The 14,836-nt window shown below is 42.9% G+C and overlaps 1 protein-coding gene across 3 annotated transcripts in view; it reads right to left on the bottom strand.

Moving 5' to 3' along the window:
• The window catches only part of ptprfa (protein tyrosine phosphatase receptor type Fa), a 385,056-nt gene that overhangs the window by 336,832 nt on the left and 33,388 nt on the right, over positions 1 to 14,836 (bottom strand). For all 3 annotated transcript variants that reach the window (XM_085433425.1, XM_085433427.1, XM_085433426.1), the window contains exon 2: positions 3,218 to 3,295. The gene's annotated coding sequence lies outside the window, so the exon portion shown is untranslated. The remainder of the gene's footprint in view (positions 1 to 3,217; positions 3,296 to 14,836) is intronic.

The following is a 14,836-nucleotide window of genomic DNA, read 5'->3' on the forward strand; positions in this document are numbered from 1 at the left end:
TGAATTTGTGTTGCAAACTTTACTCACCAAAACTACAGAACAAATTTCTTGGCTGAGCTGTAACACACAACAGGGTTTTTATTATTGATCAGATAATCCCATTAAACTGGTCCAACTGGTCAAAACAACACAAACACAGCAGACCAGTACACTTCAGTGATTGCAGTTAGCACAGCCCTTTGACTGGGACGCCTGTCTGTGAGGACTCAGCCTTTGTACCCGCCTGTAAACATGTTTTTATGCTTTAAAGTCGTACAGCACATTTCAACTCAGGACTCTATTGGAATTGACTCAGTGGCCATTTGAGGAACTGCACAGTTGTTGGCTTCATTTTTCCATCCCAGTGGTTGATTGATTTACATCAAAACAACCATCCATTGCTAAAGGGCAATAACGCTTTTTTAACCGTGAGTCTGATTTTCCAATCTTCAAAATAAAAATAGGTGAACTACTGATCCAGCACTGAGAGAGAACGCAACTCCCCGACCCCCAAAAGACGGTCTTATCTCTCTTTGTTTGTTTAAAATTATTCTATATTTTAACTATTTAATGTTTTTCCACTTTTCCTTGGAGGACTGTGTCTCATATTCATCTTGACAGACTGTATTCCTACAACACCACACCTCTCACCACATCTCAGAGCGACACTTCTCTAGCATGTCACACACTTGTGTGTCTGCAGAGATCCTTTCCATCTTGCTGTCTGCACAAGAACAACAACCTCAGCCTGTCAGACCCAAAAACAAGCATTCTTACTTTGACATGTGAATTTGCCCTGTGGGACTTTAAAGCCATTTTGCAGTTTGCTGGTTACATTCTTACTCAGTACTGGACCAATCACAGCCATTGAAGATGGCAGGTCTCCACTGCACAGAGACCTGCCATCTTCAGAAGTTTTCTGATGACTCTGCGGTGGTTGGATGCATCAGCAGGGATGATGAGACAGAGTACCGGGCTGTGGTCGACTCCTTTGTCACGTGGTGTGAGCAGAATCATCTGCAGCTCAACGTGGCAAAGACCAAGGAACTGATCGTGGACTTCAGGAAGACCAGGAAACACTTGACCCCTGTTTCAATCCAGGGGGTCAGTGTTGACATTGTGGAGGACTATAAATACCTTGGAGTTCACATTGACAATAAACTGGACTGGGCTAAAAACACCACAGCACTTTACAGGAAGGGCCAGAGTCGTCTCTATTTTTTGAGGCGACTGAGGTCCTTCAACATCTGCCAGAAAATGCTGAGGATTTTCTATGAGTCTGTTGTGGCCAGTGCGATCCTCTATGCTGTTGCATGCTGGGGGAGCAGGCTGAGGGTCGCAGATGCCAACAGACTTAATAAACTGATCCGTAAGGCCAGCAATGTTGTGGGGATGGAGCTGGACTCCCTCAAGGTGGTGTCGGAGAGGCGGATGCTGTCCAAGATAAAGACAATGTTGGATAACACCTCCCACCCACTCCATGACATGCTGGTCAGTCACAGGAGCTCGTTCAGTGAGAGACTGAGATTACCGAAAAGCACCACTGAACGACACAGGAAATCTTTCCTGCCTGTGGCCATCTCCCTGTACAACGCATCCACTTAACACACTGTTTGCTGCTACAACTACACATGTTTCTTTTCCAACTATTTATTTATAAGTGACTTATGTATGTATGTATGTATATATATGTATATATTGTACTATTCTTAGTTAGCGTATTGTCTGTCTTGTCTTAATGTTGGTTTAAAATGGAGCACTGTAACAAAAAATAATTTCCCCCAGGGATCAATAAAGTATTCTGATTCTGATTCTGATTCTGATTTAGTCAGTATAAATTATTTAGACCCCAAAAGATGGAAAAAAGAGCCAAGGTTAAAAAAATGCTTCATTAAAGTGTGTCATTAATTCAGTCAATACAACTGGGACACTGTGCCAGCATTGTACAAATACTTCTAATCATCAGGAGGCAGTTCTGTTGTAACTCACGGTCAATGTTTTCACTAATATGGAAGAAATTAATGGGCTGTACTTCTGCTAACTTAAACCAACCAGAAGAACACCAGTAAGTGATTTGTGTGCTGTAGGGATGTAGTGAGGTCCTCAGGTAGGTTCAGCAGCAAACCCAAAGTCTCGGGGGGGTGTCTCTAAAGTGATGAAATCTCACGAGACTCCTATTTTAAAATGACCAACTGATTACATTTAAAAGCTGTTTTGGCCTCTGAGTAATGTACACCTCCATAACAGCGGCAGGTAATTTGCATTTGGAGAGTAGTAAGGCTGAGAGTTAAGGGCACTGCTGCTTTGATTAACAGGGTGCACTGGGAGCTTTAGCTAAATGCTGTGTGCTAGTCCTTGGCTCTGTTAATTAAAGTCAGTGAACTGGTCCTCTCAACTGTATTGTTGCTAATGGTGTCTTTTGGATATGCCAAACACTACGTCTTCCTGTGTGTTGAAGCACATTTGTCTTAATCCAATAGCAGATATATAGCATGTCTTTGCTTTGCATCTGTACAGTTTATTAATGATAGTGTTAGCTGATCACGTCGGACTCAAACAGACCCAAATAGCGACCGCTAAAACGCTGTCGTGATGGGTTCAGAAGTCCGAATGTAGTGGCCGACTTCACAACGCCTATGCCCAGCTCTTTTTTGCAGCACGTGTTGAACTAGGTTGTTGTTCCCAAAAGACAAAACTCATTTACAAGTGTTGAGTTTTAAATTATTCAACAGATTCAGCAGTGATTTACCTGCAGGCTGGCTGGAGGTAAACTCTGCTGTGCTGTCATCTTATCTTCTTATGCCCATGATATTAACAAGCACAGCAGATAATTTCCATATGATTATGTTTTAATAGCAAAACAAAAGTGCGTGTGGTTGAAAAAAGAAAAGTCTAGGGAAACTAATCTGTATTAATGAATATAAAGGACAAACTGAACATATCGATTATTTTGTTTGACTGACTGATTCATTCTTCAATCAGTCAGACGCTGGCAGTAAGGGGACCCATCATATGCAACAAAGCCCGAAGCAAATCCTTCAAATTGCTGACTCCATCTGATCAATATTCAGCACTGGAGGCTTTCTGTTTGAGCACAATCAGTCTTTGTGTTACAGACTAAGAGCTGTTGTTTCCATAATTCAACATTTTCACTAAAGTTATTTTCTCTCCATCAGTAACATCTTGGCTGCAACATACAAGACTGATTCCTGTTGGTGGACGACTGTTTATTACTTACGTTTGTTTGCCTGACATCACTGATACAGCTGATACTGAGACGCCTCGGCCAGCTTTAGTTCTTTGTCCTCGTGCCCTCCTGGAAGGAACAGAACATCGAGTCGATTACTTTTATTTTACCAAAACACCCACAGGAACAGGACAGTCTTTAATGTTAGCATGCTGTGGGGTGAATGGGACTATCTTATTACAGTGTTAGTATCCAGTGTATGCCTGCAGGCCAGCGAGATGCCACAACTCTAGAGCTGAGAGTCATACGGATGTAGTAAACCAGTAAAAAGAACTGGTTCTGTCTTTATCTGCAGCTGTTTATGTTAAACTCAGCTTTATCAGTGTGCACCGTGTAGTGCAGCTAGATTTGATTGTGTGTCAAACTTCTCTTACAGGTCTGTGAAGATATTTACAGAATTGTGCCTAACCAACTTTTTTTTGCCTTAAATTCACCAGGAAAGCTGACACAGAATCACACGAAGTCCACCGCTGTTCATTTACAAAGTCAACACATTTGTTTGTTTAAGTTAACACGAGCAGCTTTGACCAAAAAGGATTTCTTTTATCCTTCTGTTCCTTAATATGTTACTGGATGTAACATATTAATGTTGCCTGGATTTAACTTTAACAGGAAACAGCTTTATTAACTCTCCTAAATCCAGGCTAGGTTGCCCCTCCTTCTTTTTCCTCCTCACCAAGCACCCTCGTTTGGACACTGACATAAAGTGCAGGAGTAGACGTGCCTAAATTATTTAAACATGTAAAATGTGGATGGGTGGTGGGTAGCTGGCTTCTAATTATTGAGCGATACTGTTACATAATTGCACTAACACACCACACACTTCACATCCTGGGAAAGGCTGTAAGGAAAGCTTAGGTGTGATATTCAATAAATGCAGTAAATTGTGTGATAATTAGCTATTTGACGTTTGCGTAGTCTAAAACTACTGTTGACCTGGTGATTCCATATATAGCAGTAATGTTATGACTTTGACATTTGAATAGCACAATAAGTTCTGATTTGTATTTGGAGATTTGACTGCTGATAGAATCCAAATAATGACAGCGCTCATCGGGTGTAAATGAATACAATAATCAGAAGGCATTAATAAATCCTGATGTGATAACATCTTGATAGCAGCTGCAGACTCCATGCAGGAAGTGACACGTCTAATCTCAGCATCTCCTTTATGTATGAAGTGATGTTTCTTTGAAGTGATTACTTCAAAGTCCTGCTGAAAACACTAGGGATGCACTTCATAGCTTGATGCAAAACCAATAATACCTTTTTCAAAAGCCACAATAGAGTCTTTTGACAAAATTGTCAAACATATGGCCCATGAGCCAGGATGGGCCCACCCAAGGGTCCAATCCAGTCCACTGGATGGCTTTGCTAACTCTGAAAAGCTTTATTTTTGGACTTTTGTTACAAGCGTTTAAGCCATGAAAGAGGATTTCCAGACTATTAATTTTATCTCAGCCAGGGGTCTGAATCATTGTCAGTTTAACAAGTTTTAATGCCTGACGAAAGCTAATCTGAGGAGCTGAGCAGGTGTATTTATTTGATAAATACTCATATTAGGGAGGGGCAAAGGTTCCAACAACGAATCAGTGAAGCTTCATACTGCTAAGTTTCAGACAGTTTGTTTACACTGGTGTCTGTATGATGTCATTAAATATGGCAGCAAGTATATGGTCTTCTCAGCCACGCAGCTCAAAATTATCCAATGAGAAAGAAGCTGGCTTTTCAGTCTATAAAGAGACAGAAGTTAAAATGGCCTGTGGTGAACCTATTATGAGTCATGAAAAGCTACTGTTGAGTCTGTCTACAGAGTCCAAGAGTAACAACATTATTTGAAACAAAGGACAGTGAACAAAGGGTGAAAATGTAGATTAAATGTTTGCAGATCTCTGAATGTTTTCAGCCGGTCAAAAATGATGCAAACCGTCAAAGCTTAATTACAACTTTTGCAAAAATTACAAAAGGTGAAATGAACAACGTTCAAGAGCAGACTTTCAACCTTACAAACCATCTTTTTACCAGATTCAAATCATGGCAGAAATATCTTAAACTAACAACACAGGAACTCCAGCAACACTTAAAAGTGAAGAGGAACAATTTTATTAACTGACTAACATGTTTCGGCCTTCATCAGGGTCATAGTAATACATAACACATCTGGGCTTGAATAAAGGACAAGAAACAAAAAAAAAGTCAAATTAACCATCACATCTCCATGTTGTTAGCGTCTCATCCTCTCCATGCACCTTGGAAGAAGGCAAAGTTGTGCCAGAAATGTTTGCTGAGAGATATTTTTAACTCCTCACCTCCTGAAGCTGTGGAGTTAATATTGGTCCCACTGTTTGAAAGGCATCACTGCATAAAGTATTGAGAATCAACATTTCAGCGCTGTGACAGCTGTTGGCTAATCCTTTATCAGGAACTTCATAGCAAACACAATATTACTGCTTTCTAATATTTTACTTGGACATTAATGCATCCATAGAGGGATTATACGCTGCAGTTCTGCCTGTACAATTTACATTTTGAGATTTGAGCACAATGCTGGTGTATCTCAGCACAAAGAAAAAAGCCAAAGACAGGTGTTTCAGTGGCAACATCCCCGCAGGAAAGACTTTCTAGCTTAAGACCTTCAAATCCAGAGACCAATTCTCCCCCTGCTGAATACATTTAGAGAAGAAACCACAAATCCTGCAAGGATTGAAAGTGCCTCCCCCACACCTGCACACAAACAAAGCAAGCGTGTGTCTCACTGCTCTAATATTGCATTTTAAAAGCAGCTCCTTCCCCATCTCATTCAGACTGCTTCACATTCAGCTGATTAAGTCCTCTCAGAGCCAATCAGAAAGCAGCAGCATGTGTGTCTGTTTGTAAATGTATCACTCCAAATTCCCCTGTATTCATTCAGGTTAGTCCAATTTAAATTGCTTTGCAGAAGAATGACAAAAATATGACAGTTTCAATTCACACAATTGAAACAATTTGAGACTAATGAGACAAAGATAGTATAAATTACAAGAGAGAATAGAACACTTTAAACATGAAACATTGTAAAAGCAATTAGAAGGAGCGCTCACACGCTGGCTCGGTTACTACTGGAACATTTATTAACATTCATTAAGTTGTAATGTTTTGGTCTGTGTGACATTCATCAGATTTATGAGCAGCAGCATTTTCATATTTATAAATGCATAGGAAGAGTTTAGTTGGACCAATGAAATCCTTGCACATATGTTTGTCTGTACAACAGTATGAGCGAGATCATCAATATCTGAACATGGCAGCAGATTCAAATCCAAAACACAAAGTCTAGAAGTTTAAAGTCAAAACCGTCTACAAAGAGTTCAGAGTCACATTTCTATGCAGATTAATCTCCCTGAAAGTTAACTGACTTGTGTTATACTGTTCACGTCTACACTTCTGACCAGTTTTGTTTTGGATTTTAAATAAGCTAAAATATTAAATTAAGTAAAAGTTATTTATTGCTCGAGTGACAATATCTCTAATATCTAGAAAGCCTTTATTTATCTCAGCTTCCACCCTTGGGTAAGTAAAACTTGTTAAATACTACAACAGTTTCATCAGAGTAGAGGTTTCACAGTGGGCAGCGTCTGCATAATCCCTGTCCTCCCTGTAAATATACAAAATGTGTGTGTCCCTCAGGTCCTCTATTAAAGGTCTGGGGGGGTCTGAGGGTTCTGTCCAGGATCTTAGCTGCTGTCTTCTGGGCAGCAACCTCTGATGTTGGCCTGGAATCTGCTGGAGAAACTCTTCCAGTTTGGGGGTTACAGTGTCTAATGCTCCTATTACCATTAGGACCACTTTGAATTTGACCTTCCACATTTGCTCCAGCTGTTCCTTCAGCACCTGGCACCCCTGGCTCTGTTTGCTGTCGTCTGCTTTCAGGTCCACCAGCCGCTTGACATTGGTGGTATGTGACACCTTTTTCTCCCAGATGTTTTTCCAGTGTTGTTGAGTTTCAGCTCTGAGTGGCTCTGCCCTCGTGCTGTTATTCCCGGTAGATGAGAGAACACCCTGGATGGATCTTCAGAGAACAGGCCCTCTGCTTCTCTGGTTTATCTCTTCAGCCTCGTGGCTTTGTTTGTCTCAGTGTTATGGACATCTGTTTGTCACCCAGGGCCTGTCTCTCATGGAGACCTTGTGCACCTCAGTTAACCAGCTAACATCCTTCCAGGCTTCCTGGATTTTGGCTTCCAGCCTTATTCTCTACGGAGGGCTTCCTCTACCTGCGTCTGTGATCTTATACCCGAGTGCGTCTAGGATTACTTTGACCGGGGCCAAGATGAGCTCACTGCTTTGGGAATCTCCTTAAACCTTTGAGTAAATGTTGCTGTTAATGTTATTACATAAATGCAAGTATGAGAAGTTTAGATGTTCCTCATTTAACATGAGAGGGTCAGATAGAGGGGTTTTGGTTCTTTGTTTTCCTGCCACACATTCAGGTGTGCAGACATTTTGCACAGCAAACATAAATACAAAAAAATAACAATTAATGATGATTCAAATTCTCCATTAGATTTCAGCCAACAGCTCCATCACATGTACAGCTGGTGGACGCAGCTGTGAAAGCAGGCTGAGAGTCTCATTGGAGTCTCATTAAAACCTACATCAAACCAGCAGGACAGCGAGCCACAGCGAAAAAGGCACACAGGGACTAAAGGTAAGACTCAGAGTATCAAACAGCTAATTAATGGTGCAACAGGACTAAAGGGCACAAAGAGGACAATGACTGGCTCATTATTTACAAGCCTTTATCAGCTTTTTAATGGGGAAACCAGACCCAAATTGCAACAAATTAGTCTTGCCAGAGGTTCACAGGAACATTAAATCATTAGCAGGTCTGACCTTGTCTGTGTTGCTGCATTTTATAAACTGCAGGTCTCATTAGACCTCGGCCACAAACCTGTGACGCTGGACTTACATTTTTATAAAGATGCACAAGTATGGAACATAATTGATGGAAGGTAACTGAGTCCATCATGTTTCTCACTTTATCAATATACTCGCAGATTCCTTCAGTAAGATTATTTGAATAAAGACACTTTGAACCAACGTCTCCAACACAGCGTCTTAAATTACTTTTCTGGAAAAAAAATATCCACAGTTTTTTTATATGTATCAGACTGATTTTTCCATTGATTGTCAAGACTTAGGAAATGAAAAATCAGATATTCTAATAACACGGGAAAAGTAGAAGTTAAAGTAGTAGCTTTATTTTATTTTTTTGCATACTGGTCAGATTCCTGTTGTAGATAAGGAATTAAATATTTTGCCAAATTTCTAAAAATAAAAACAACTAAAACAGCTATTATGAACTATTTGTTACAAAAACTGAGAAGAAACTCAGAATTAAACTTCGATTGAATTCAGAGAGTAAAAAAAACTCTGTTAATAGTACTCACAAATTTAAAAACATAAATTTTCAGAGATTCAGCTGGAGAGAAAACCTTCTCACCCCACATAGACCGAGTCAGATTAGAGCCCCTTGCTACTGAATATATCCGAATCATCAATGGAAGCATCCAGAAGAGACGCTGCTGCTGAATCGATCTGTTTGGGAGAATAAAAATGATGTAAGGATGTCTTCCATCGTGTTGTTGCACCTCAACCACAGCTCTTTAAAGAACGGCACTTGTGCCGGACAAACGAGAAAAAAAACAGCACTCGCTCGTTTTTCTCTTCTTCCTCAGAATTTACTTTACTTTTAAAAATAATACTAGACACCATTTACCCGTGTCTGATGACACAGCATTTTATTTCATTAGACAAAAAGGAAACAAGGTGGCAAACAACACCCGAGAGCCGAGCCTGGGGGTCGGATAAACTCCTGGCCACATTTGTAGCTCAGTCTAAACCTTAAATGTTCCACGTGGCTGTTCAACTAATGAAGAAATGGAATTCTTTGACAACAAAACAGTTTCATTGAAGTTCATTTCTCATGAATTTACAGTTTTAATCCAAGAGAATATTCAAAAGGATCTTGTTCATAATGAACTCATTTTTTTCTCAGAATATTAGCTTAAGCCCCCTCCCTCCCCCATAACATAAAATGAACATAAGACTTTCATAAAAATGAATTCATGTATCAACTTTTTTCATTTTCACTTCCATTAATTTTCTAGCAGCCTCTTAGATTACCGCAGTAAATCTATTAAAGCACCTGATTCTCCGATTGAGCAGCTACTACAGTGAACCACTCTTTATGAATTTATGCCTCCTTATCAATAAGTTAAAAACATCAAAACAAATAATAATGGATTGGATTTATATAGCGCTTTTCAAGGCACCCAAAGTGCTTTACAATACCACTATTCATTCACTCTCACATTCACACACTGGTGGAGGCAGCTACGGTTGTAGCCACAGCTGCCCTGGGGCAGACTGACAGAAGCGAGGCCACCATATCGCACCATCGTCCCCTCTGGCCAACACCAGTAGGCAAGTAGGGTAAAGTGTCTTGCCCAAGGACACAACGACCAGGACAGAGAGCCCGGGGATCGAACCAGCGACCTTCCGGTTACAGATACGCTTCCCAACCCCCTGAGCCACGGTCGCCCAATACAGTAATTTCCACAGTGAATGGCTGTTTTTACTATGATGAGCACACAGGTAATGATAGTTTTGCATTAAGAAACAGAGGATTAGCAAACCGTTGTCCTGAATACTTCTTCCATAATGAAATATATTCTAGGACCAATCATTAAGTTTACAGCTTCACCATCTGTTTCTCTAAATGTGGAGCTGAGCTGAATTTGCTGAATCTGTGAACTGTAAGTTTCAAATCAAATCAAATCAAATCACTTTTATTGTCACATCACATGTGCAGGCACACTGGCACAGCACATGCGAGTGAAATTCTTGTGTGCGAGCCCCACAAGCAACAGAGATGTGCAAACACAACAACACAAACGAGCAAAATACAAGAATGGCCAACCTGAAACTAATAAATATATGTACAATATATAATAGTGTATGCATTTCTGGATGTGTATACTAAATATTTTCCTACGTGTGTGTGTGTGTGTGTGTGTGTGTGTGTGTGTGTGTGTGTGTGTGTATACACATTTTTACAAATTAAATAGTAAAAAAAATAAATAAATAATAATAATAATAATAATAATAATAATAATAATAATAATAATAAAATATATAAAATATACAGAGTTGAATATGTGCAGAACAAGTGGCATTTATATACAGTGTGGAGTGCATAATGTTGAAGTTCCAGTAGTGAAGCTGAGGTGTCTATGACGTGTTCAGCAGTCTGATGGCCTGATGGAAGAAGCTGTCTCTCAGTCTGCTGGTACGGGACCGGATGCTGCAGAACCTCCTTCCTGATGGAAGCAGTCTGAACAGTTTATGGCTGGGGTGACTGGAGTCCTTGATGATCCTCCCCGCTTTCCTCAGGCAGCGCTTCCTGTAGATGTCTTGGAGGGAGGGAAGCTCACCTCCAATTATCCGTTCAGAGCACCGCACTACTCGCTGGAGAGCTTTGTGGTTGTAAGCGGTGCTGTTGCCATACCAGGTGGTGATGCATCCAGTGAGGATGCTCTCAATGGCACAGCGATAGAAGGTCCTGAGGATGCGGGGGCTCATGCCGAATCTTTTCAGTCTCCTGAGAAAGAAGAGGCGCTGCTGCGCCTTCTTCACTGTTTTGTTTGTGTGTACTGACCACGTAAGATCCTCAGCCGGATGTACTCCAAGGAACCGGAAGCTGCTCACTCTCTCCACAGCAGCGCCGTTGATGGTGATGGGGGTGTGTACTTCTCTGCACCTCCGGAAGTCCACTATCAACTCCTTTGTCTTTGCGACGTTGAGGGTGAGATGGTTGTCTTGACACCAGTGGGTCAGGGCGCTGACCTCCTCCCTGTAAGCCGTCTCATCACCGTTGGTGATAAGACCCACCACTGTAGTGTCGTCCGCAAACTTCACAATGATGTTGGAGCTGTTAGTGGCTGTGCAGTCGTAGGTGTAGAGTGAGTACAGGAGAGGGCTCAGTACACACCCCTGTGGAGCACCAGTGTTCAGTGTGATGGGGGATGAGGTGATGCTGCCCAGTCTGACCACCTGGCGTCTGTCAGACAGGAAGCTAAGGATCCAGCTGCAGAGGGAGCTGCTCAGTCCTAGATCCTGCAGTTTCCTGTCCAGCTTCGAGGGAACGATGGTATTGAATGCTGAGCTGTAATCTACAAACAGCATCCTCACATACGTGTCTCTCTTCTCCAGGTGTGACAGGGCAGTGTGTAGTGTCAGGGCTATGGCATCATCAGTGGACCTGTTGTGGCGGTATGCAAACTGTAGAGGGTCCAGTGAGTCGGGTAGTGCAGAGCAGATGAAGTCCCTGACCAGCTTCTCGAAGCATTTGCTCACGATGGGGGTCAGGGCTACAGGTCGCCAGTCGTTCAATGAGGAGATGGTGGAGGATTTGGGTACAGGGACGATGGTGGCCATTTTGAAGCAGGCTGGGACTACAGACAGAGAGAGGGAAAGGTTGAAGATGTGCGTGAACACTCCAGCCAGCTGAGCCGCGCATGACCTGAGGACGCGGCCGGGAATCCCGTCCGGACCAGTAGCTTTGCGTGCGTTCACCTTCCTGAAGCACTTCCGCACATCCTCCTCAGACACAGTGTGCGCACTGACGTCATCCGCGGTGCGCACACTGTCCAGTCTCATGGTGTTTGCTGTGTCGAATCTAGCGTAGAATACGTTTAGATCCTCACACAGAGAGGCCGTGGTCTGCTGTGTGCTGGTTTTCCCTCTAAAGTCTGTGATCGTGTTTAGTCCCTGCCACATACTCCGAGGGTTGTCAAACTGTTGCTCCACCCTGTCCCTGTACTCACGTTTGGCTGCTTTGATCGTCTTCCGGAGTTGGTAATGTGCGTGTTTGTAGTCCGATGTGTTCGCGGAGGCAAAGGCGGTGTTCCGTGCCGCCAGTGCCGCGCGAACATCTCCGTTAATCCAGGGTTTTTGATTTGGGAAGGATTTGACTGTTCTGGATGGGACGACATCTTCCACGCATTTCCTGATAAATCCACAGACTGAGTCTGTGTACTCATCAATGTCCCTAGCAGCCACGTGAAACATTTCCCAGTCCGCGTGATCAAAACAGTCCCGCAGCGCAGACTCCGATTGGTCCGTCCAACAGTGCACCGCCCTCCGGGTTGGAGCTTCCTGTTTCAGCTTCTGCCTGTAGGCGGGCAGGAGCAGGATGGAGCAGTGATCTGATTGGCCGAATGGGGCGCGGGGGAGGGCTTTTTACGCATCCCGGAAAGAGGTGTAACAGTGGTCGAGTAGCCGGTTTCCACGCGTGTTAAAATGGATGTGTTGATGGAGTTTTGGTGAGACTTTCTTCAGGTTTCCCTTATTAAAGTCTCCAGCTGTGATAAACGCTGCCTCTGGGTGTGCGGTTTCCTCGCTGCTGATCGCGCTGTACAGTTCCCTGAGTGCTCGGTCAGTGTCGGCTTGTGGGGGAATGTAAACAGCCGTAATAATCACTGCTGTAAATTCCCTCGGTAGCCAGAATGGCCGGCACTTAATCATCAGGTACTCCAGGTCCGGTGAGCAGAAGGATTTGACCGGGTGCACGTTCGCATAATCACACCAGCTGTTGTTGATCATGAAACACACACCACCGCCTCTGCTTTTCCCAGTAAGATCCTGTGACCTGTCCGCGCGGTGCACAGAGAACCCCGGCAGTTGTATTGCGGAGTCCGGTACTTTGTCCGATAGCCAGGTTTCTGTGAGGCAGATCACGCAGCAGTCCCGCATCTCTCGCTGGAATGAGATCCGTGCCCGAAGCTCGCACAGCTTGTTCTCCAGAGACTGCATATTAGCCAGTAATAAACTGGGTAACGGTGGTCTGTAAGTGCGCCGTCTCAGTCGAACCAGAACGCCAGATCTTCTCCCTCTGCGTCGGCGTTTGCGGCCTCCAGGGCCAGAGAACAAAGTTTTAGTTGGTGAAAACCATTTCATCCAGTAGGAGACCGAGAGGTGACTGTTTAAAATGAGACACACACGTCGTAATTCTCTGCTAAATATTTCTCTTTAAAATATGTTTCAAAGGTATTTAAAAATGATGATTTTCAAGGGAAACCTCTCACAGATTCATTAGTTTTGTAGGGTTCATGAACCAAACACTCACATCTGTATATCAACACCCGTCCAAAACATTTGATACCAGCAGCAATTTTTAGACAGATCATAATGACTCGCACTGTAAATGCAGCCTTTGATGTGCAGCCAAGCCTGGCTGAACTTAATAATAATTTGTTCCCACACAAACGAGGATCAGGCTGCCCTTGAAAAATTATCTCACTGAGGTCAGAGTCAGTTCAACATCATGTGCTTTTCATGTTGTGGAACGAGCAACCTACCAAATTAGATCAAGTTTTCTTCGCTGCGATTGTTCGCTGTTTTGAGGGGGAAGAAGTTCAAACGGCTGATTTTGTTGACTGAAACTTGAGAAGAGACGGGCAGCTGAAAACACCCGAGCTGGAGAGTCATCGAGCAAGCTTCCAGTCAAAGGCTGGTGGCTGCAGTCATTACACTGCTGCAGCCCAGCCTCAGCTAATACACACTGGGAATGCGTGTGTGTGTTTGTGCATATATGAGAAAATGAGAAAAAGACAGTGTACCGTAAGTTTACTGGAGGCTGTACTAGTGCATACAACATCTAAATGTGTCTTCTGAGTGTGGGTGTATTTTTACTGTATCTTTAAATATTGCTGTTCAAGGAACTAAATTTAAGAAATCGCTGAAGCTTCTAAAACTTGCATCTAAAATTTCACACTAGAACTTCTCTTTGTTCTGCTGCCAGCACAAAGACATGCTTACAGTGCTTCAAAGCTGGATTTCATGAGTCTTGGTGGAGAGCTGATGCACGAACAGAAGAGGAACTCATCAAATTTAGATCCAAATCACTTTACCTAAAATATAAAGTAAGGGCATTAACCTCAGTGGAGGATGTGTTCTTCAACCGCCCTCCTACGGTTTGTAGTGCTATTTAACTGTCAGCAGGATTATGCAAAACCAACTGGGTTTCATGTAACTCAGTGGGAGGGAGGCCCCGCACAGTAGAACAAAACATTAATCTTTGGTGTGGCTCTAGATCGCTTTCTTTAAAACAGGACATTAGCTTTGGTGCTTTAGCAAGGCCCCAGTCACACAGTCCTAGAGATAAGACTGCTCGCAACCACAGGTCACTTAGGAAAAGTTTAGTGCCCATCCAGTTGGCAGGCGGCTGTTGCTAGAATCACTGTGGAATCAGCTGCTAAACTCCCAGTCATGCAGATACAGATACCAGTTTGCGTTCCCCTGACAACCACGTCCTTATGGAAAATGTATATTCCCTTACTGGTTGGCGAGTGGTTGTTGGAGGTTGCTAACAGTCTTATATAAAATTGGTCCCAAAGAGATGTATAATGCTACACTAAAAACTCCTTTCAATTGCTTTGGTTGCAAGTAAGTTGCAACAGTTGTCCACAGTTTGCATGGCAGACGCAAACTTTCCCCAACTACTTGTGGAGCAGCAGTGAAACTGGGAAACGTGGGACACAAACCATATGTGGAAGTAAAACGTGCAACTTT

The sequence above is a fragment of the Copadichromis virginalis genome, linkage group LG15 (assembly GCF_057382275.1).
Source record: "Copadichromis virginalis isolate Kocher_CV1m ecotype Utaka linkage group LG15, C_Virginalis_male_GT1.1, whole genome shotgun sequence".
In the NCBI taxonomy this organism is placed as follows: Eukaryota; Metazoa; Chordata; class Actinopteri; order Cichliformes; family Cichlidae; genus Copadichromis; species Copadichromis virginalis.